The sequence below is a fragment of the Pinus tabuliformis genome, chromosome 2_1 (assembly GCF_031772625.1).
Source record: "Pinus tabuliformis cultivar Carrire ecotype Pingquan chromosome 2_1, CPIR1, whole genome shotgun sequence".
In the NCBI taxonomy this organism is placed as follows: Eukaryota; Viridiplantae; Streptophyta; class Pinopsida; order Pinales; family Pinaceae; genus Pinus; species Pinus tabuliformis.
In genome coordinates, this window is record NC_142299.1 from 734,065,784 (window position 1) to 734,090,029 (window position 24,246).

General features: G+C 34.3%; 1 protein-coding gene across 1 annotated transcript in view; it reads left to right on the plus strand.

The window, feature by feature from the left end:
* Nucleotides 1-24,246, plus strand: part of LOC149202682 (potassium transporter 5-like) — a 191,209-nt gene that overhangs the window by 108,113 nt on the left and 58,850 nt on the right. The gene's annotated exons all lie outside the window — the stretch shown is intronic.

Below are 24,246 nucleotides of genomic sequence, written 5' to 3' on the forward strand. Positions count from 1 at the left end.
ATTTTCTTTGGTCTTTTACAGAATTGATATTGGTATGTATGAAAACTATTAACGGCGACAATACTCCAATCTCAAGAAATAAAGATATCTACCATATATACCAGAAATAAGAAATAAGAAGAAAGAAATAAGAAGAAAGAGACCAGAAATAAGAAGAAAGAGATTATTTCAATGTTAACAGGCTAAAAATATTTTATGGTACAATGTATTTGGTTGATGTCTTTATCCACTTTTTTTTGGTGTGAAATTTGAAAATAAATGCTTCCAATGTCTCGATAAATCTCTCGCTGAATAGTCTATCCCAATCCCAAAAATTAGTTGGGGGAATAGTTGCATAACTTTCCCTGTCTTTGAAAACTCCCATGCATACTGGTAAAAGCTTCCGTTACTCCCGACTCCCAACCATCGTCGATCAAGTTTTATTGAGCTACGCAAAAGCTCTCCAGAGTTTGCACAAAGGTTTAGTAATCGAAGGCTCTCGAAGGTTTAGAGATTGCCTCCAGATACCCATTTCATCAAAACAGTCGTGTAGTTGAGACTCAGCGAAGGTCCACAGGGGATGACAGTGAGACAACTAGCTACTATCACAGGTCGACATAGATCACAGAGATAGATCATAGGTCGAAGGCGAGGTTTTTGGTAGCCAGGGTTTTGCCACATTCGCAAATTCTGGAGCCAAGTTGTGTCCATCGCCCGAAGGTTTGATCGGCTTAAGGCTACGCCGTCCACGGAGGCTTCAAAGTCATCATACAAAGGGTTCTTTGTTCCAATCTTTTGCACATGATACAAAGGGTTTTAGATTTGAAAGCTCCGAGGTTCAGCTCCGAGGTTCGACCTTTACCCGAAAAAAAATAAAAAATCATGTGATACCGTTTGATCGATTCGTGAGGCTCCGATTCTGCAAAAGCCCGTGGAAACGAGAGACAAATTCAAACTTGCACAGAGTAGAGCTCCTCATGACATGCTAGTAGCAGTTTGGAATCAAACGGTACAAGGTAGACACTAAGAACATGGAAAACGCTCAGAAGAGCCAAGGCTTAAAAGGAGGGAAATTTCAGGTTTTGTAAAAACAAATCATCTGGGTCAAACCAAAATTGCTTCAGCAAATAAAATAGGAAAGTGGATTTGGATAAACGAAAAGCGGTATGAGGGCATTTTAAAGGCTTAGACTTGCTCACCTTACGCTCAGAAGAGCCAAGGCTGGCTTAAAAGGAGGGAAATTTCAGGTTTTGTAAAAACAAATCATTTGGGTCAAACCAAAATTGCTTCAGCAAATAAAATAGGAAAGTGGATTTGGATAAACGAAAAGCGGTATGAGGGCATTTTAAAGGCTTAGACTTGCTCACCTTAAATGGGGAGAAATGAGAAGAAAACCGATCAAGAGAAAGAAAATAAATAAGAAAAACAAAAATAAAGAAGAATCAATCATTTACAATCCCACATCTACACCTCTTACTTGGTCATTAGATCTATATGTCTAAGAATTGATGAAAGCCAAGACAAAGCTCGAGATTTTGGAAGCCAAAGAACACGAAAGTGACTACAAAATTTTAGAGATCACAGTTGTAAACCGATATCTAATGGAATGTAATATAATTTTAAAAGAACATGTAACAATGTTACAAGAGGCTCTAGAGATAGGCAAACAAGAATGAAAAGCATGAAAATAGTATGGAAAAGCATGAAAGGATTAATAACAAGAGGCTCTAGAGATAGGCAAACAAGAATGAAAAGCATGAAAATAGTATGGAAAAGCATGAAAGGATTAATAACAACAAACTTGCATGCGATAATTTCTAAACAAACTTAGATAGATACATAGGTATCTTAACAAACAAACATTTCCAAAGAGAGGACAAATATGAACAATGGGAAAGATACTCCAAAAGAAATCAAAGCTAAAGGTAAAGACGCTAATGGTTACAGAAGGACAGAGGAAGAAGAAGATAAAACTGCTTGTAGAGCACTGGAAATAGCACATAAAGAAAGACAGGACAAGGAAACAAACTTTATTATTAGGGGAATAAGAGATTATGAGAAGAATGAAAGTACTCTCAATTTGATAAGGGACTTTCTGAAAAAGAAACTACCTTGGAAAGGGAAAATTTGCCAAGTAAGAAGGGTTGGGAGGATATGTGAAGAGAGGGCTCGACCCATAAAAGTCACCGTAGCAAGCATACAAGACAAATGCCAGCTTTTGGGGAAAAAGAAACTCTTGACAGGCTCACACTTCTTCCTCGATGAATATTTAACCAAAACACAACAAGAGGAGAGAAGGGATGAAATGGAGAAAATTAGAACAACAAGAAATGAAGGGAAAAGGACATGGTTGTACAATGGGAAAGTCGTTATTGCAGTGTTTGGGCCTCTATGCAAATCAAGGCAGCGAGCTCGCAGTAAAGAAAAAATAGAGAATTCAATAATAGAGACGAAAACAACAAGAACAACATGGAAGAAAATGGGTGAAGACTCAAATTTGAATCTTATGTGCCAAACTGCGTAGCAGTCAAATCCTACCCAGGTCTATCTAAGTTTAATTTGTTGGAATTGTATAGGTTAAAGTTGGAGGAGGGGACCTGGGTTAGGGCCTATTGCAGAAGGTAGAGAAATAATTTGTCTCATGAACACCCATGAGTATGATGGTTGCAAAACTCCTATGTTTGATGGTTATTTGAAGTTGGCAGTTTGGAACAAGGTAGCAGAAAATGGCCAAGGGTATGGGGGAATACTAGTTTTTCTGAAAGAAAAAGAAGACCATAACATTCAGTTAATTAAAGAAGATGCAAATAAACAATATTTATGATTGAAAATATCAGAGAATGAGAATCACATAAGAATTGCATCATGTTATTTTTCCCCTTAAGTCTCAAAAACTTACAAAAATAAGGGGCTTGACAACAAGGATCTGTATGCATCTTTAAAACAAGATATTTTTGTACAGCAAGGAGAAGTTCTTTTAGTGGGAGAATTTAATACTAAAACAATAAATAATCAAGCTAGGATTCTTTGTTGCAAAGAGGATAACAATCCTATTTGGCTCACTAAAGAGGAGAATCCCTAATAGGTGAGGTGTTCAAAAGATGAAAAAGTTAGCAATCATTTTCGAGAGGAGTTGTTAAATCTGCAAGGTGGAGATAGTTTCCAGTTGGGGGAGTTTGTGATAAAGCTTCTTTTATATGCCGATGATATTGTATTGATTTCTAAATCTACCCATGGATTGAAAATGCACTTATATTCCCTTGAGCATTTTTGTAGGGCAGTGGGGATGTAAGTCAATACTAGCAAGACTAAAATAATGATTTCTTCTAATAAAAGGAAGCAAAGCCATTATACTTTATTCTTTGAAGACAACATTCTTTAAGAAGTAAATGAATACAAGTACCTTGAGATTGATTTCAACAAGAAACTCAATTGGGAGGACTGTAGAAAGAAGAGAATTTTAGGAGGGTGGAAAGCATTATATTCTCTTCAAAGAAGATGTATAGAGGCAGAGTTATGGGATTGGAAAACAATTAAAGTGCTTTTTGGACTCCTAGTTTGTCGAGTGATACTATATCAGTGTGAATTGTAGGCTTGCAACACTCCCATCTCAAAATGGAAACAAAGTAAGAAAATCCAAAAACGTTAGATCATGAGCAAGTTCAAAATAAAAAGTTCAGTACCTTATGAGATAATGCTGAGTGAAACAGGAGCAACTCCCATTAAAGCAATTTCTATGGTGCGGCTCATAAGATATCTAAAAAGAATCGAGCAAATGAAAGTAGGTAGATGACCTAATGTTATTTTCAATGAAGGCATGAGTGAAAGAAAGAAAACGTAGATGAATCAAAACTATACATGGATGCAAAAATGGAATATCTACCTCAATATCTGTTGCACAAATAGCAAGGAGCTAAAGGATTTTTTTATGGAGAAGTTTTGTAAAAGGGTATGGGGCAAAGAGTTGGGTAGAAAGGAGAAATATTACATTGAGGAATTCAACCCTACATATGATCTAAAACAAAAAGACTTCATTGGAACTAGCATTTCATGGAGGGCAAAGGTTCTTATTGCTGAATTAAGAACCAATTCACATCAACATTGGTGTGAAACAGGATGGTGGAAAAGGTCTATAAAAGCCTAGGAAAAACAAGTGTGTACATTTTGCAAGTCTGGGGCTATGGAATTGGAAAACATTTCATTTTGGAATGTGATGCATTCAAAGACATCACGGAAAGTTATGAGAACATCTTAGCATCAATTTCTTGGCATTGTCTTTTTAGCAAGGGCATTGTTGAAAGGTTGGGTCAACGCATCATCAATTTGAATCAAAAAAGGATTGAATTGCAAAAAGTGAAAAACATGGAACTAATGGTCTCATAGACTATTTTTACATGAACCTTGAAATATCATTTCATTTGATAACCACATTCTAAAACGAAATATTTTTCTGTTTCCACTTTTCACAAATAACAAAAAATACATTTTTTGTTTCCATTTTTCAAAACAACAAAAAATACATACTCTTTCCTCTAACATTTCTTTTATACTTTTCCAACAATATTTCAACTAAATTCAATTCAATGCCTTCAATCATCACTATTCACATATACCCTTACCCACCTTCGAAAATATCCGACGCTTCCATCGACCGCTCCACCTGTTCAAGATCCAGCCGATTAATCGCTGCCCAACCAGATGTCGCCGGATTCTCAGGCTGCCAATGAGATGCGTCCAGATTCTCCATGTAAGATGCCCGGCGATTCCGATGCCGCGGGGGGTAAACAGGTCTCGGATAAATGATTTTGGATACGACCTGGACAGGCGAATTAATCCGAAGTGGACAGGCGAACTAATCCGACGTAGACTAGCGGTTGATAAAATTGTGGTTGACATTCAAATGAAATACGAAAACGAAAAATTGGAGTTGTTTTTTCGGAATTTTTGGACTTTCATGTGTAGGAATCTAGTATTAATATTTTAGGTGAAATTTTGATTTGGGTTATTTAAATTAGTTTTTTGATTGTAAATATGGATTCAACACTTTGAAAAAACTTGAGGGCACTCTGATTATATCTATCAAGCCTATGATTTCAATAAATTAGATTACCCATTAAACATGTGATTTCAATAAATTTCTCCCAAAAAAAAATTCCAAAAAATCTTAAAAAACAAATTACCCTCAACTAATTAATCACGTCGCCTGCTATTACTGGATAGGCACCGTGGTGTTTTAATGCCGCGGCTCAAAAGAAAAGCCAGAGTCCCTGCCGGACGGCGAGCAAGTTGCCCGGATTTTTCAATGGTGAACGGCCACGGCGCTGCAAATATTTTGCAAATTCTTCACCGGTTTCTTGACATTGCGAGCAAATAATTTATTTTCTTGACATAAAGCGCAAATAATTTGAGCAATACTGTTTAGTTCTTACTGCTCTTCTATCATACCCTCTTCCTTTGTGGATTCGTGAGAGTTTCCAATTTTGAATGTAGTTCGGTTGTGAAAGGTTGATGGCTTTTTCATTTTCATGCATATTTTATATGGACACTTTTTATTTAATTCTCTTTTATTGTTGTTTTAAGTACATATATATGTATGTATATATATAAAGAGATATAGTATTTATTAGATTAAATTAAATTAAATATTAAAAATAAGTAAATGGTAATTTGTCATAAATAAATTTGTTTATATTTAATATGTTATTTTATGTTTATTTTGTAATTAAAATTAAATTAAATTATATTAATTATAATTTTATTGAAAAAAAAAGAATATTAAATAATAAAAAACAATCGTCTAATTTTAATTGTAAATACAATATTATCAACCTCAATTTAAAATAATATTTATTTATTTTAATTAAGATTGAGTAGTTATTTGATATTTTTATAAATTATTATAAAACAAATAATATAAGTAATTTAAATTCACTCATCTTTCTATGATATTTTTACGTGTAAAAAGATTCACTTAAATACTAATAATATTGGTATAATCATATTGATTTTAAATTTAGGACTCGCATTGAGTTACAAAAATTGGTGGTGGAATTGACAGATTTTATAAGTTAAATATTTTATATTAAAGTACTTGTATTATGATATATTTAATAAGGTTAATTGGTAATTGACATTTTATAGTTGTTTTATATACAAAACTATATGAACAAATTTACATATACAAAAATGCCCCATATGCCATCATGTGACTCTACTAATAATTTAAATTAATAATAGCAATAAATTAAATTATTTTTTATTTTTTAATATTTTTAATATTATAATATTTAACAATTAATTTTTGATTTAATAGTAAAATAATTATAATACTCTATTTTTAAAATTATATTTCTAATAGTGGTTAAGACTAAGCAAATGTAGGTCTATTCATTAAAATAAATATAGTTATATTTAATTTTTAATAGTTAAAATAAATTTAGTTGATTATGTTTTAGATATATATATATATATATATATTCAATTCCATTCTAAGCATGGAAATAATTATCTTTTTCTTTCATATTCAACAAAAATAATACATAAAATGTTTTTCCTAAATAAGTTTATTTTTCATTTTTTTTATATAATATATACATAATTTTTGCTAAAGAAATTTTTTTGCCCAAAGGGGTTGGATCCAATGGTTGAAGGCTAGGAGTTTTTCATCATCCAGAACGGTTCAATTCCAATAAAGGCCTAATCAAAGTAATTTGGGATGGTGGGTGCTTATGGAGAGGTTGCATGTATTATTGCTTGTGAAGTAAAGCCCTTGATATTCAAATTGATATCAGAAAATCAAGAAAATTGTATTAGTACAAGAACTAATTCATTCTAGGATAGAAAAGAGGTAACAAAGACTATATTAGGACAAGAACTGATTGACTCTAGTAAATCAAGGAGGGAAAAGATCATATGTTTTTCTTTAATCATTAGGTGATAAAATGGATCTTTGATTACATCTCAGGCACATGGATTTCCTACTTGATGAACGAAAGTTCATCTTATTTCTTGAAACCCTTATGCGGATTGATGAAAGCTTTTCCATTATCTCCCACCCTATATATTTTAATGGCATAGTCTATCGATAGGAGAATGGATTATGAAAAGAGAAGAGAATTAGTTTTGGGAATTATATTTGTTAGTGGAACAAAGAACATCAATCATCCACAATCCGTGGGTGACACTTTAGTCTCAAGAGGAATTTAAATTATCATTATCATTTTTATGAGGTTTAAAATATTATTAAAAACCTTTTTCTTTGCTTTAGGAGGACAAATTAATAGAGAAAAAAGATATATCTATACTTAAATGTCAACATACTAGTATAAAGAGATTGTTCCAAATTTTGGGATTTCCAATATCAGGAAAACCAAAGAGATTTAAATATGCAGGCATGCTAATTAGCCTAAAACCTCATCCCCATCCATCACATATTCCTTCCAAATTCAAATTTAAAAAGAGATTGGAAAAATGGGAAGCTCATTTGCTAAATCCAATTAGAATAGTGACACTAATAAACATTATCATTTCTCCACTCCCATTGTATCAATTATCTATCTTACTTACTCTTTCAAGAATTGGTCTACAAGTGACACAAGAAATAAGAAAAATCCTTTAGAAAGGAGGAAAATCCAATAAAAATCAAATTTATTTAACCAAATAGGTGATTCTTTACACTTTTAAACTAATTTTAATATTTGGTATAAGAGACCATCTCTAATTAGCCTCCTCATCGATGCAAAGCTTGAGTGGAATCCCATAACATAGTAATAGAAGTGGTGGAAAAGTGTGACCATGCACAAGTATTTTTTAGGAGATAGGAAATTATGTTAGGCTTCCCCTACTTCAGTAAGAGGAGGTTCAACGATAGAGAAGCTTAAGAAAACATTTACCATGTTAGCCAAAGATCATCTCAAATGTGCATTGGGAAATGTGTGACACATAAATATATGGAAGTGTGGAATAAAGGGTCAACCATTGTCGGGGAAAACAAATATCTTCTTCTCCTTCAGTTATGGTTAGGTAAGAAAAGGAAAAATTCTTTGGAGGACATCTCACCTTGGACAAAAGAAGGTTCTTGGAATGGTTGGGCCTTTTGTGACTTGTCAGCTAATTTGTAAGGGGCCACACTCTCTCTAAAATTATCATTATTAGTATGAAATCCATATTGACTTGATGAGGAGGATTGAAGGGGTTTAAGAGTGTCAAAATATATAGTTAAAGTGGGATATTTGTTTCTATTTTTCCCTCATGGACCCTATCCAGATTATAGGTTCTAGTGAGATATTTAGCACATAAACACATTACGTAAGACAAATATTTTTTTTGTCTCTTACAATAAAATCCTCATTGTAGATAACATGAGGAAAGCAAAAATCCCTGGCCCTTCTCATTGGTCTATATGTAGAAAAAAGAGACATTATCCATAATATTTTTGTTGAATGCAACAACAAAAGTTGGTTTGAGAAATGGCATTGCAATCATTAACAGTAAGGTTAGTATGATTGAGAAACATGCACACTTTTTTTTATTCTTGGAAAAATTTATGAAGGAAACCACAAATGGAAATCATCATTCAAGAAATTATGGTTGCCATTTATAGATATAGCTAGAAAGAAAAAGATAAATATTTCAAGATATTGGAAGTCGATCCCAAACAATAGTTATGAGGAACCTCACATTGTTTTGAAGGCATTTGCATTTGAAAGCTCAACCCCATTCAATCCTTTAAAAGCTATACTTGAGGGAAGAGAGATAGGTGTGTCAATTTATTTTCAAACCATTGGCCCCTCATCCAAATAATAGTAGGTGTTTCAATTGAAAATATTGATTGCAATTGTGTTTTCCACATAATGAGTCTGAGTAATGGCTTACATCATAGTAATGGAATATTGTACGTTTTGATAAACCTTCGGAGAATATCATAGGGTGGAAGGTGTTGGCGGGCACTAGTTATTCGTACCCTATGTAGAAAGGCAAATATAGTTTATGTATGGGATGTTGGAAATGGCACCATTAATCAGTGAAAGACTCATGCGCTTCTCTAAGGCATAGAGTCCTTAGCCCATTCTCACAATATTCACAACCTAGTCATTATAATTTGACACAGTTTTGTAGGTACACTATGAGATGAAATCAAGATGTCATAATAAGGGGATTGACAATCTTTAAATTACCCTCGTATTAATCATGATTGCAGCTTGAATTTCATGGAAAGATGACATATATAATTATCACACTCTAACTTAGTCTATAATGGGCACCCTCATTGTATGACATCAAGTAATATGGTTTGGGAAATACCCATGGTACATTTTCTATATTTCCTTACTATGAGTTTGGAAATATGTACAGATTGGAAGGAATATGATCCGAATGGAAAATCAAATCCACCCATGGTATTTATCCATATTATTGTAAGTGGCATATGCCCATGGTATTCATCTTCCCATGGTATTTATCCACCCATAGAATTTACCCATGGTACTATAAGTGATATCTACCCATGGTATTTAGCCACCCATGGTATTTAGCCACCCATGGAATTTACCTGTGGTATTGTAACAAAAAAAATTGTAAGTAACAATTCGCATTTTGTAAAAGGACAAATTGTCCACCACAATGTAGCCCTTATAGTTATTATTTGTTTTAATAAAAAAAGTTTCCTTGTGCATTTTTTTGTTCTGTGTTCTCTTATTTTCTTCTGGCATTTCAATTTGTTTAGATCTAAACAGATTGAAATTCTAGAAGAAAATAGTAGAACACAAAATAAAATACCACAAAGAAACTTTTTTTATTAAAACAGATAATAACTATAAAGATACATTGTGGTGGAAAATGTGTCATTTTACAAAATGTGAATTGTTACTTACAGTTTTTTTTTTATTACAATACCACAGCTAAATTCCATGGGTGGGTAAATACCATGGGTGAATGAATACCATGGGTAAATTCCATGGGTGGATAAACACCATGGGAAGATGAATAGCATGGGTAGATTCCACTTACAATACCATGGATAAATATCAGGGGTGAATGAGTACCATGCGTGGATGCCACTTAAAATACCATGGGTAAAATTGACGGGTGGATAAATAACATGGGTGGATGAATACCATGGGTAAATTTAATAGCTAGATAAATACCACGGGTGGGTGCCATTTTCCATTGGATCAGAACAATATGGTTTTGTGGCTTCCCCATGTATCATTACAATTATTAGAAAGAGATGGAAGAGTTATTCGTGCATGATAAGAGATCTCCCAAGTGAGCTAGGTAAAATTATGAAAATAAAAACTAAAATTTTAATTATTTTGGGTTAATGTATGCTCCAAAGTATCAAGTCAACCCCACCATGAAAGGGTTTTAGCCTTGCTCATAACCCAACGATTTGACATGTATAAATACATAAGATACACCCTCATTTTGACCACTTAGTCACACAACAACATATCTTCTAAAGTAGGCACAAAAAGGAGCATATTAGAGGATAATTTGTCCAAAGTTTTTATAACTTTGACCCAACTTGAATGTTGACCAACATTGACTAGTTGCAATTTTGGCCAGGTTTAAACAGTGAATAGACATAGATTTTGGCATATGTTTCTAGAATATTATTTGAATTGTAAATATTGTTGAAGAAGAAATTTCTCCTAGAAGAAAAGTTGTTGGGTTTTATCCTAATTTTGGGTTTCCCAAGGAAACTTTTGTTGTTTCTACTATTTTTGGATGCCTCTTTATGATATTATAGTTTTTGTTGCATTATTATTGATATATTTGTATAAAATTTGTGAATGATATAAGTGATATAAGATAAGTTGGTTGAAGATCATTAGGAAGTAATTATTAGATCATAAAATTTGTTTCTACTATCCATTCCTTATAGAAAATTCAACATGCTATCATAGCTTTATTGAGAGACAAACCACTAAATTCAAGTGCAAAAGGATCTCATTTGTGGAGAAAAAGGAGCGTTATAGAAGGATATTTCTTGATCTATCCTAGAGGGAGCTGAATTCATTAGAGCTCCAAGGTTGATCTATGAATTCAAAGGTTTTCTATAGGTCGAGATTGAGCTAAGAGATGCGACAATAAGAAGAGCTAAGTTTCGAGCTAAGGAGGAAGTAGGGTGAGACCTACTCAAATATTTTGCAGGTACGGAAAGCTTCTGCATGCAGGGGAAGAATAGGTTGGGTGCCGCAAGGCTAAGGGCCGAGGTCCATAGTTTTGTGACAGGATGAGGTTGGAAGACATAAAGAGAAGGTTGGATTAGGTTCAGAAAGAAATCCATTGAGTTTTTTAGGAAGTTGAATAAGGTTAGTTAAGGGTTATTATTAAATATTTATATAATCCAAACATTGGCCTTACTAACAAGCCAATCCGAGATTTCAACTTTTATGATTAGTATGCTCTAAGCTATACCCAGAAAATATCCCTACCACCCTGAAAGATACTTTATGAAAATATAATTAACAATGTCATTGGTGAAGGTTGCATGATGAGAAATTGAAAAATTCATCACTCAATAGTTGGGTTATGTTCATATATTGAACAAGATTGATGAACAAAAAAGTTCCCATGATGGTTCTAGAAGTTGGACATCATTTAAAAGTGAAGACCAAGATGGACTTGCTCGTTGTTCCACCCAAATCTTGCCTTGATATGCTAGGTTGAGCTAGTTTCAGTTGTGATTGGAAAAGGATTACAGGATTTCAAGGTCTTTCACTCTCTGATCAACTCAGGATAAAAATCATTGAAAATTCCATTGTGCATTAGCACTGTGGATATCATATATTCTACTCTTAAAGATACTAGAATATATTTTGAATACTACAAGCATCCATGCTGGTGGACATAGTGGAAAGTAATAGTTTTATAAATTTCTTTCTCCTTCCCTGAAAAGAAATGAAAAGAGTGACATTGATTGGTCACAACATGGAAACTAAAGAATTTAAAGATGAACTAAAGGTGATGGAAGGGAAGGAATCCAATTGGGAGTTCCCATATTTTTTGTAGGTTTTATTGGTCACTACAATTTTTGGCACATCCTTTTTCTCCTCCTGGTATAATATGTATATCTAAAAACTATTATGACTATGTGAATCCCTGGCACAACTTGACCATATTGACATATATTAAACATTGGCAGAAGGAAAATGAGTGTAAAACATGTCATACCATATCATGCATGATTTTGTAGTTTGTAATATGGGTACCAATCCCTTGGAATACCATGACAAGACTATCTACTTAGAGAAGGTTTTCTAAGCGTAATCCAGAGGACAAAGTAACAAAGGATGAGATTGCATATGGAATTCATTAAGAACGAAAGGATTAAGAGGGAGTGGACAACTTCTTATAATGCTAAGTTATTTTCTCCCCAATCAAGAGATAAGTAATTCATATATTTCTTCCTTGATCATTGTCATTTTTCCTTAGTGAGCCTCTTTTCATTGTATTTTTTTCCTCATTATAACTTTTTCTTCCATGGCCCCTTGAATGAAGTTTCTAGGTACATTGTGAAGGATTCCAAAGAAACAATTATGGAAACATTAGAAATAACAAAGGAAAAGTTTGTGGCAAGAGGGTTCTCTAGCTAAGATGGCGTACAAGGATACCTTTTGCTCTAGTCTCTCATGAATAGGTTCTTGTATGACCTAAAGGCTCGAGTACATACTTAACAAAGTGATAAATGACCAAAATAATTCTACTTCCTGAGGAAGCAAACAATCAAGTTGAGTGGAAGGAGAAACTTCTATGGCAGATGACATCGATTCAGATTATCAAGATGCTCAAAGATAGAAGATCTCTATGAGAAGTGTGCCTTCCTTGAGGAGACCATGGTATAAGAACTTACCTACATGATATATGGAGCAACTAAAGAAGAAGGACTTTCTTACATGACATAGGGAGAAACAATCATAGATGGACTTTCTTACGTGATAGATGGAGTAAAATTTGTTGAAGGACTTGTCTATGTGATAGAGGAAGTAGCCTAAATTACCTCAGATGGATTTTCTCTATTGTTAGAGGGAGTTTTCCTTAAATTTTGAAGATGAAGGATCTTGGCCTAATACAATATTTCTTGGAATTTGAGATTCATATTTGGTGGATCTCATGATGTATAGGTTGTGGATTGGATCCTTGGTGTACCTCGATAACAACATGCCTAATATTTTCTTTGTAGTGAACAACCTAAGCATATATATGGTCAGGCTGAGAGAGACACTTTAGGTTATAGCAAAGCATGATTGAGGTATCTTCATGGTACAAAAGATATGGTTTGAGATATGTCTCAGGAGGTGAAGTGGGGCTACAAGAATATACATATCCATGTAGAGGAAAAGTATAATGCAAATATTATCATAAGTCATTAAGAATTATGGCTTCAAAATCCAAAAGGCATGGCCAAGTCACCTCATGCGAGAGATGATGTAGAGAGCAATAATACAGCTCCAGTACATAGCCATTGATGAGAAAATTGTGGACATAATTCAAAGATGATATTTGTATGATGCTAAATGTCTCCCTCATTGAGACAGAGTGATGAGGCCATTATAGATTGTGTAGAACATCTCTTAAATCCATAACGAAATTTTTTTGGGTCATAAAAGACTTTGAGGAGGAGAGATGGATACATTCACCTTTGAAGCCAAAAGGAATTTTCTAGGTCGTAAATGAAATTTATTCGGAAGATAAATGGAACAAGGTAATTATAGGGTATATTATAGAGTACACTCACCTAAGAAGCTAGAATGACATGGATAGGTCATAAAGGACTTTGAGGAAGGTGAATGACCTAGGGAAATTATAGGATTGGACAACTTTTGTCTAAAGAAGCCATACGGACTTGACTTCCAGAAGGACATGGTGAGGTCATAAATGACTTTGACAGAAGAGGATTGATGTAATTCACCTTTGACTCCACAAGGACTTGGCTAGGGTATAGAGGAATTTTGTAGAAAATGTTAACGGTCAGAAGGAAAATTCTCTCCTTATTGGCCAAAAGGAATTAGATAGGTCACGAAGGAATTTTACCATAGGATATTGATTCATTTCCTTAAGAAGCCACAATGGAATTTAGCGAATAAGCCCTAGATATTTATATATCCCACTCCAGGATGGGGTTATGCTATGACATTCATCAACATGAAAAGATCATGAAATTTTCTTATTCAGGAGAAATTTATGCTAAGGGGAAATCTATATTTGAAGAGAATACCTCCCTTACTAAGAGAGAGTATTTATTTTTTGTGTAGTGTAACGAGGTATTCCTACATGCTAATATGCCTACTAAGTTAGCAAAGGAAAATGAAGAAAATAAAATCTAAAAGTTTAATGTTTGGGTTCCATGTAGCCTCTAAACTATCATGTCGTCCTTGCCATGAAAGGGTGTGATCCTTGGTCATAACACACCCATTTGAAAAGTGTAAATACATAAGATGCATCCCCATTTTCACCACTCACTCACACAACAAAATATCTTCTAATGTAACCATAGAAAGGAATAGATTAGAGGATGAATTGACCAAAATTGTTTGATGTTTAACCAAGTTTGACTATTGATCATCATTGAATTCTCTTATGTTGGACAATTTACCCAACATTGAATGGATGGAATTTTAACCAGGCTTGAATAGTGAATACACTTGGATTTTAGCACATATGTCTAGAATACCCTTGGAATTATAAATATTGTTGAAGAACAAATTTATCGTTCAATAATTTTTTTTTACGTTAGCTCACAAGATTGGGTTTCCCACAGAAAAAATTGTTGTATCTATTGTGCTTGGATATTTCTTTATGATCTTACTATTCTTGTTGCATTACTGTGGAGATTTATATGTGTATATTTTCACAATGACATAGGTGATATAGGATAGTTTGATTAAATATCATTAGTAAGTATATATCAGATCAAAAAATAAGTTTGTACAATGCATCCCTTGTAGAAAATTCAACATGCAGAACTACACATGAGATGAGTATGGAAATATAGTAGACGAATTCCATGCATGTGTACATAATGCAGTTATTTTGGATCGATAATTCATGGGAAGATTTCAAAATTGTATCTTTGTAGTGTATACACTGAACATGTCATGGTTTCTTTATATTATGCATCTTAATGATAATTTCACTTAGGAGTGTTCCTTGGAAAACATGGTGTAAAGACATGAAATTTCCATGATAGGATATGACATTTGAAGGTTGTTGGGTCTCCTTTCCATTAAAAAAACCCATTGGAATGGTATGCAAAAGAATAACATAGCAAAAGGTAGTGGAAAAATACAATTTTTTTTCAAAGCTAGAGTGGGGACAACAAAGGAGATGTAAACCCACCCCTTTACCCTTAAGAGTGTATTTACTATGATAACCCAACGTCCCTAGTATAGTTAGGGAAATGGGGTAATTTGTATTTTACATTCTTCCATGTTTCTAGAACTCAATTTGGATGCCATCATAATATCTATCTTAGCAAGTCTTTTCTAGTGATATAATTTCTTTCCCAATTAGACTTAGGGATTACAAGTTACGGTATTATAAAATATTATTAATTCAAATATGCCACCTTACCTTTCCTTCCATGTGGCATGCATGTGCTGCCCACATGTCATGTCACTACACTTCCACATAGTTGCAAACTTGTATGGGTCTACTGGAACTTTGACACATGACCTATTGCCCATCATGGGGCACACTTAGGCATTTTACCATCAACGCTCATATAAACTAGCATATTCCTTCCTTTTTTTGGTCTTCTAACATCTGACATTAGAATACAAATGGATAGATAGAAAAGTAATAATCAAAGTAATATCCCCTATCCCTTGACTAATATCATAAGAGGGAGGCCCCTATCGTGGTTCCACTTCATGGTTCCAAGAGAAGATGCAACAGTCCACCATCCTTCTACTCATTCAAACATCCTTCTCTAATACTTCCACCCCCCTCCCTCAATGTCATCACAGATTGGGAGGCCCCACTATCATAGTTATAGTACATAGTTCAAGCTGGAGATCCAATGATCCACCGTCCTCCAAATCATTCAATGAATTATCACTAATAGCGCTACATGCCCCCAACCCCACACCTGACATCACCTTAGGGGTGGTTAACGCATTTTTCTCGGTCATTGATTTTGGAAACCAATCCCTGTTGTCCATTGTGAATCTAACTTCCATCCTTGTTTATAATACATGGTTACATGGTTTGAATGCCTATCCCTCAGGGACAAAGCCTCCAATTACACACACACACATAGTGCCAAACCCTAACCTTGGACCATGGCAATAGTCACCTCTAGACCATGTCCAACCTCAAATCATGTGCATTCAATGTACCTTTTGTGTACACATATACAAACACACACACACACACACACAAACATGTATGTTGATATGCAGGGCATGGACATAAATGACCATAGAAAAGCCTATGACTATCTAGTATTATGTTAAACAAATACCCTATAGATGAGTTAAATCTTCTAGCTCGGTCTTTTTGCAAATAATTAATTATTTCAGCTCATTCCCATAACTAAATAATAATAATAGTATTATTGACTTTAGCTTACGAATATATAGGCACACTTTAAATTTTTCATACTTAAGGAAAAATTCCCTATACATAAAATAGGTTCAGGATAGGAACTCTCACATTAAGCATATTTAGTGTTACAAAGACAATTTCAATTGCAATATTTTGTCTTTACAACATTAAAATAACAAATTGAATATACATGTAACCATGGCTGAGTAATTTAAGCATTAAACTGAAAATATCAACAACTCAACTGAGCGATGTTTGAACACACACAAGCAGAGACATATTTATACTTCTATCATTTATATGCATTTTATTTCTTGTATACATCTATTGGTATGAAAATTCCATGTATTTTTACATTCGTTCAATGAGGTCTATAGACCTCATAATATGAATCATGCTAATGAATTTACTAGTGTTGCAAGGATGACATAGGTTCCTTATACATGCCCATTTTGGTTTTGAGTCATCATTGTTTTATCTCATTTGTAAGGCTTAAGTTTTAATTATATTAACATAAATTGTTTGGCCTCTCTCGAGTGTTAACTCACACCTATTTCATAGTAGTAATCATTTTGTACATACAATGACAGTATATATGTATATATATATATATGTGTGTGTGTGTGTGTGTGTTTGTGTCTGTATATATATATATATATATATATATATATATATATATATATATATATATATATATATATATATATATACAGATAGAGAGAGAGAGAGAGAGAGAGAGAGAGAGAGAGAGAGAGAGAGAGAGAGAGAGTTAGTGAAAAAACATAACCACAATGAACCAATCATTGGAACCTCATACTTTTTAATCACAATATATCCATGCACCATTCATGCAATCAATAAAAGAATTATATTAATAGTCTAAACATGGCACATGATACATATGAAAAAACTTATCTTGAATTGAAGTTGGGCAACTAAGTTTGAGACAATGACGCTGCACTCAACCATGGATAAAATATAGTTAGTCCTCACTTGCAGTTGTCACCCCTAAGCTAGATTATAGAGACTAGGGGTACATTTTCTTAAGGGATTCAACTCCAACTATTGGTTCAAACACGGATTCCAAAGGTTCTCCCACCTCAACCCACTATTTATTTAAGTAGTGAACAACATCATAGGTAATCTAGAGTTTTGTTCCCCCCACACTTTAGTTCTTCAATAGTCAGCATAAAGTAGGGAATCTAGAGATACAAATATCCACCCTTCAAGTCATATCATAATGGTTCCACCCATCTTGGGGACTTTAGAACCCGCTATAAAATGACCATAGTAACATATGCCTTCAAAAATACTCCTTTCAAGAACAAAAGGAATAATCCTCCACCCCAACCATCAAGGAACTCCAGGGAAAACCATGATCACCTACTAGCCAACATGGAATCAAGAGGCCATTATTCCTTGCCTACGAGAAATTTCTTTGTGACATTTTGCAAACCTCTCCTCCTTAATGTAACAAGTTGTGGGAATGATCTTTTCCTCTATATCTTATGTAGTCCTTCAGACAATTGTTTTGTTCTATCGAAATCTTTCCAAACTATGAAAATGGTGCCACCTTCTTATATGTCCACCAAATTTATTTGTTGTTGGTTAGTTTGTTGTAGTGGGTCTCCAATGCACCTTAAGAGATGGGACTTTTCCCATTTTTCCTTTTTAAATTCTTGTCCATGTTTCATTGTCTACTACTGCAAAGAGGCACATATTTTTATCCTATGATTCCAGTTGATAAGAACATACAAATTGTGTTTTTTTTACAACTATCAACTTCCATGAACCAGTTTATATTTCCCATTGTAATGAAATCCTAAAATGTCCCAAGAATGTAACCCTCTTAGCTCTGTAATTTGTGTCCCTTTCAATTTTCCCATTTTTTTTGTATCGAATATTTACATTGTATACATTGGTGGAAAAAAACTAGGGCTGTCACAAGCCCTTCCCCCTAAGGGGAACACCATTCTTAGTGTTATTTGTCCATATACAACACAAAATACATGCTTAAAAAGAAACATACTTTTTATGGAGCTCTATATACACATATTTGTATAGTAATTACTAATTTAGAAGCATTTGCTTCAATTAAAAAAAAAGAATATGATAAAAATTAATTTATAATTAAAAATCTTCCAATAGTCCTCTTTGTAGTATTTTGCTACTTTATATTCTTTCAATCCAATTTGTATTTGTTCCCATTCTCTAGAGTGTTGCTTGCCTATGATGTCATGTGTTTCTATGTTGTGCTCCTTGTTCCTTCAATGAACATTTAATTGCTCATTATTTTTGGGATGTGCTTTCGATTCCAATTAGATATGCCCATGAAAAAAAAAATCTTTCTAGCCTTCTCTTCTTTGCTTCCTAGTCTATCATGCAATTTGGTGACCCATTCTATGCAGTCACTCACCTTGTAGGCTCACACATCCCCTTCTCTACTTTCTAATCTCTTGGGCGATCCATTCCTAGAAAAGGTTCCCTCACATCAGAAAGGTTTCAAAACCAAAACATATCCCTGCCTTAATACCATCAGACTGATCATAGCATGCTTCATGGAAATTAATGGACACAATTGGATACCTGTGTCCCACAATGGCCCTGTTCCTAAAATATTTCACTAGTATACCACTGCATGCTTTGATTATTTTGATATTGTTGTTATCAATCTTGTAACTAACTCCAACCAGAGAAAAAGGGAAATTTCCATGCTTTTCTACATCATAGCACATAACTTCCATTAGAATCCTCACAAATGAATTGTAATGAATTTAAATTAGACCTTATTAGCAATTTATCTTATAATGAACATGGAATTTTCCATAATTCTTAGAATAAAACTAGGTCAGTTTATAAACCAAACCATCAAATATCGCATCAAGTGAGCTAAGAAACCATATATCATGATTCAAAACTCTTAAACAACATTTAAGAATCAATAAAGTATTGGTACTTATCTTGATTTTTATGTCTCACTTTTTTGTACACACACAAGCTCGATTCCTAAATCTGGAAAGCAGCCAAAAAATAGTGTGTCCTCCTCGACCAAAGTGCCAACCCAAAGTGGCTACTCCAAGGCTCTAGGTACCTTCCAAACTATCTACCAAGGTATGAACTCAATAGTCATGTTTTTGTAGTGCTCTAGGTACCCTCGAGGCTAACTACCAATCTACCAACCCCACTTTCATTCTAGATTTGTTCATAAAGCAACAAGGGAATCCGAAGGCACACCTCCACCCTAAATCATCAAGGGAATCCATAGGTTTACACATCAACTCAATGATGATCATATATACAGGCTCATTCATGATTATGGGAACTTCCAAACCAGGTAGCCTTTTGTCGATATAATATTATCATCAACAATCGAGAGGCTAACCCACCTCCACCCAACACATTACACAACACAAGGGCCTAGATAGTTCTATACATGCCTATTCAAACACATTATACAACACATACACATATATGCGTGGAATAATATAAAATATAGACATATACAATAGAATATGTACACAGAGAAAAATATGAAATGTACAACATTATAACCAAAAGCAAGCTTGCAGTCTCATATCATTGAAAATATAGAGACTACCATATCCACCCGTATAAATAAGGAATCCAAAGGATAAAACACCTCCACCCAAACCAAGAATCCATAGGACCTAGTTCCTTCATCTGAACATTACATTTTTTCATGCTTTATTCCACGTGCGGCCACAACCCAAACCTTGGTTCTATGTCTACTTCAATTGTACATGCTTGTCCCTGCATGTCACGCATCACATTGCTTTCATTAAGTTGATATATCTTTCAACAATCCCTATTCATAATGAAAGTATGGGTACAACATGAGAATAATAATTGCATGACATCATGCTCATAAATTGGCTAGGGATACTTCTTTCCCATTGATTCCTCACATAACCACAAATCAAAGCACATGTCATAGATTCATAGGCTAAATGCATAAGCATGATAAATCATTCTTTCAAAAGAACAATCTAGACAATAACATGTAAATAAAAATGACACTAATATATGTATATAAACATTAACATGATCATGAAAATATCATATATTTATAAACATAAATTAGGTTAGGGTCATCAGAACCTCTTTTGAGCCATTCTCATGGATACCATATCACTACCCATTATCCCATGGACCAACCAACCCACATGGACGCCAATGCACATTAACACATGTCAACAAGAATTAGGGTTTAGAGAACTCCCTACTTTTATGCAATTATACATACAGTTTTAACAACAATTGCATTTGGTTAGAGGATTTCTTTTATCTAAATTCCTCCCTTTACCCATTGACATTGCTATTAATACCAATGCTCCCAGCCATTAGCGAAATTTTGAGGTCTAAAATGGTCCTCAAAAGAAAAATGTGAAACAAAAATAAACTTTATAAGGACCAATCAGATTCAAGATGATGATGTAAACCATGGGAGATAATTCACCATTTTTGGATTAAAAGAGTAAAAGGATTAAAAAATAATAAAAAAAGTAAAGAAACTACTTTTTTGACTCGAATTTTCAACTTAACTCCCTACGATTTTACTCATATTTGGAGCGAGAGCACTCATTGGATAAAAACTTTAATTGCTCATCCAAGGAGTGCCTATGGTGCATACTTTTGATGGACCGTGCTACACAAAAATTGAGAAATACACGAGAAAACATGATTACATAAAAAAAACGTGATTGAAATCACATTTTTTCATGTATTTTTTCATTTCTTGTGTAACAAGGTCCATCTAGAGTATGAAATATAGGTTCTCCATGGATGAGGAATTAAATTCCACATCCAATGAGTGCTCCCGCTTGAAATTTGAGTAATAGCATAGATAGATAAGTTGAAAATTCTAGTTGAAAAAGTAGTTTTTTCTTTTTTTTCTGTATAAAATTTGATCGTTTAATATAATATTATTTTATTATTTCGACTACTATTTTGTAATATTCCTTAGGAGGGCCATTTTAGACCTCAAAATTTATCTAATGTATTATCTCTACTATCACTATTTGCACACTCAAATTCTAACCATGTATATTTCCTCATTTTTACGAGTAATGTTTCAAGTTATTCCAGTGATGGCATTTTTAGGCACATCTGACCACTATCAACATGTTCTTGTTCATGTCAGCTATGTAATACCCCTTCCCGACCTTCCTCATTTCATTTACACTGATTGATTATGGAGAGGGCTATTGCGATTCTTATTGTTATGTTGGTCCTCTTTGGCCACTACCAAAACCCCTATGGCTTCCATGCCACCCGAGCCAACTTGTACCAAGGCCTCAAAGCATAGGAATCAAACAAAAAATATGAAATTGAAAGAAAATTTCAGGAGGGAATGAAGGGAAATATTATAAAAATGAAATCCACAATAGTAATCATAAAGGAAAAACACAAAAAATCAACATGGCCATGCACACTCAGTAGTAAATATGACAAATGAAACATAAAATAAATTGAAGAAAAATAATATCTAAAATATTCAAAAACCATGAAAACTCAATATCCATGAGTCTTTGTGTTCCTAATGGTTCATGAATAAAAGCTTAGCTCAATCCTTGTTCAATATTGTAGGGAAGCTTCTTTTAAATTTCAATTCCCCTCCATTTTCTCCGAGGATGATTCCTTCAATGCTTAACAAAGGGTCTTGAAGGAAATCTCTCTCCTGTTCCCTCTCTTCAGGGATTAAAATTTTTTGTCTATTGTAGCGGCTATAACCACCTTCCAAAATTTTTCCTTTGCCTTGTTTTGCAGCCTCCCTCCTTGAAATCATCACAGCTATCATGCACTAATATGGTACCTGTACTTATTTGAGTTCATGTGACATTTCAAAACTTGTGTTCAACTCACATATTATATCACTCAACCACAAGAACACCCACCACTTGGTTCACATCCGGTTAGCGAGGTGTCGGGCAAAACTACACAAATGTAGAGAGTAGCTTAACTTCCTCTCCAGAAAGGTGTAAAGTAGCCTAGAAGCTTCCATGCACTCAAAAATTGCACACAATAGGGTATACATTCTTTCTCTAGAAAGTGCACAAAGCAAGCCAACTGGCACTTCTCTGGAAAAATCTGTAGTTTCAACTAGTTGTACTTCCATCTAGAATTGTGCAGAAATTGGCCGAACTGCACTGCCATCCAGAAATGCATAGAGCACCCTAGGCCAGTTGCACTGTTCTCTAGAATTGCACAAAAATGTCTTGCTACTCTGCTCTCCTAAAATGTGTAGAGCAGCCCATTATCACTTCTATGGAAAATTGTGCAAAGCTTGCCAATCAACCAAGGCCTCTTAGTCCAGAAACATCACAAAATATTTCCGTAATTGACTGTCTGTTGCATGTGTTGGAAAAGGTTGTCCAGTTCCCTCCAGAACTATGCAATCCTTTCTTATATTTCACCAATCTTTTCTTGAAAAGTCAAAAAAGCAAAAAGTGAAAATCCATCCCTAGATTTTAGGGATCCATTTTTAGCAGCAGGTGTTACATGCAAAACCATTTTTAGAAAATTCTTGCCAAGTGTTGCTTTTTCCTAAATTTGTGGCATGTGTGTCATAAAACCTAATTTCGTGAATCAATTTAATCAATAACTTAGAACTCATTCCTCAAATTCGATATTCGAGCTCTAGCATTCCCAAGGTGTCTAGGAACCTTCAGCATAGCCAGCACAACCTTTCCAGATAAGTTTTTCTTTTCATCCCTTTTGTCACTTTTTAGTTTTCGTCTTATATTAGTGTTTTTTTTTCCTTGGTTTTATTGAACTCTCATTGGTGTTTCAATGTATTTTAGCTTGTAGAAGTGTTGTTTCAAGTTTTTCATCAACTTTACTTAGTGTTGCACGCATAACACTGTTTCTTCACTCAGAGTCATCATTTCAGCGACTTACTTCCTGAGCTTCTTGGTTTTGTCGATTGATTCATTTCTGCACTTTCTTGAATCACATGCATGTTTATTTCACTATAATATACACCATATTTTCACATGCATTCAATACTTAATGATTTTCAGTCACCCGTTGGCAGGTTCGAGTTTCCTGGGTCCCGACCTTGCCTTGATCGGCTTGCACTGTACATTTCTGGGATGGAAGGCTCTATCTTGCTCTTAGTAACTGCACATAAATTTCCTCCCACTGGGTTCCTAGGCTATGATCTATGCAATTTTAGGAGATAGTGCCCCAATTTTCCCCTTGGATTGAGCAGTGCACTTTCCCGAGCAGTAGTTATGTTGATTGAAACCACGCATTGCACAATTCCCATCCCTAGCAGGCCAAGATGGACTGTGATTTGCACAGTCTCAATAGTTTTTTAAGCTCAGTGGTAGCTTGGATTGTGCTCTGTGAAGTCTCAGCTATTAGTCTCCCAGCCTCTCTGAGACAAAACTGCGTAATTTTCCCAAGCAATCAACCAGCTATTTTTTGTGTCAGTCCTCAAGTTTCTTTTGGTTTTCAACTAACATTTTCTTTCCATGAGTGTTTCTATTTCTCTAGGTATCATAGGTGTTCATTAGTCTCTCAGCAGTATAGGTACAATGGCTTCTAAGACAGCGGGATCAGAGAACACCTCGAAAGCAGTATTGGGGACCTGGTTGAATAGGGGTCAATGAGATTGCCCGTGTACATAGACACCCACCTATTCATTGAGAAGGATTTGTAGATAACATGGAAAGACATCAACACCACCCTTTT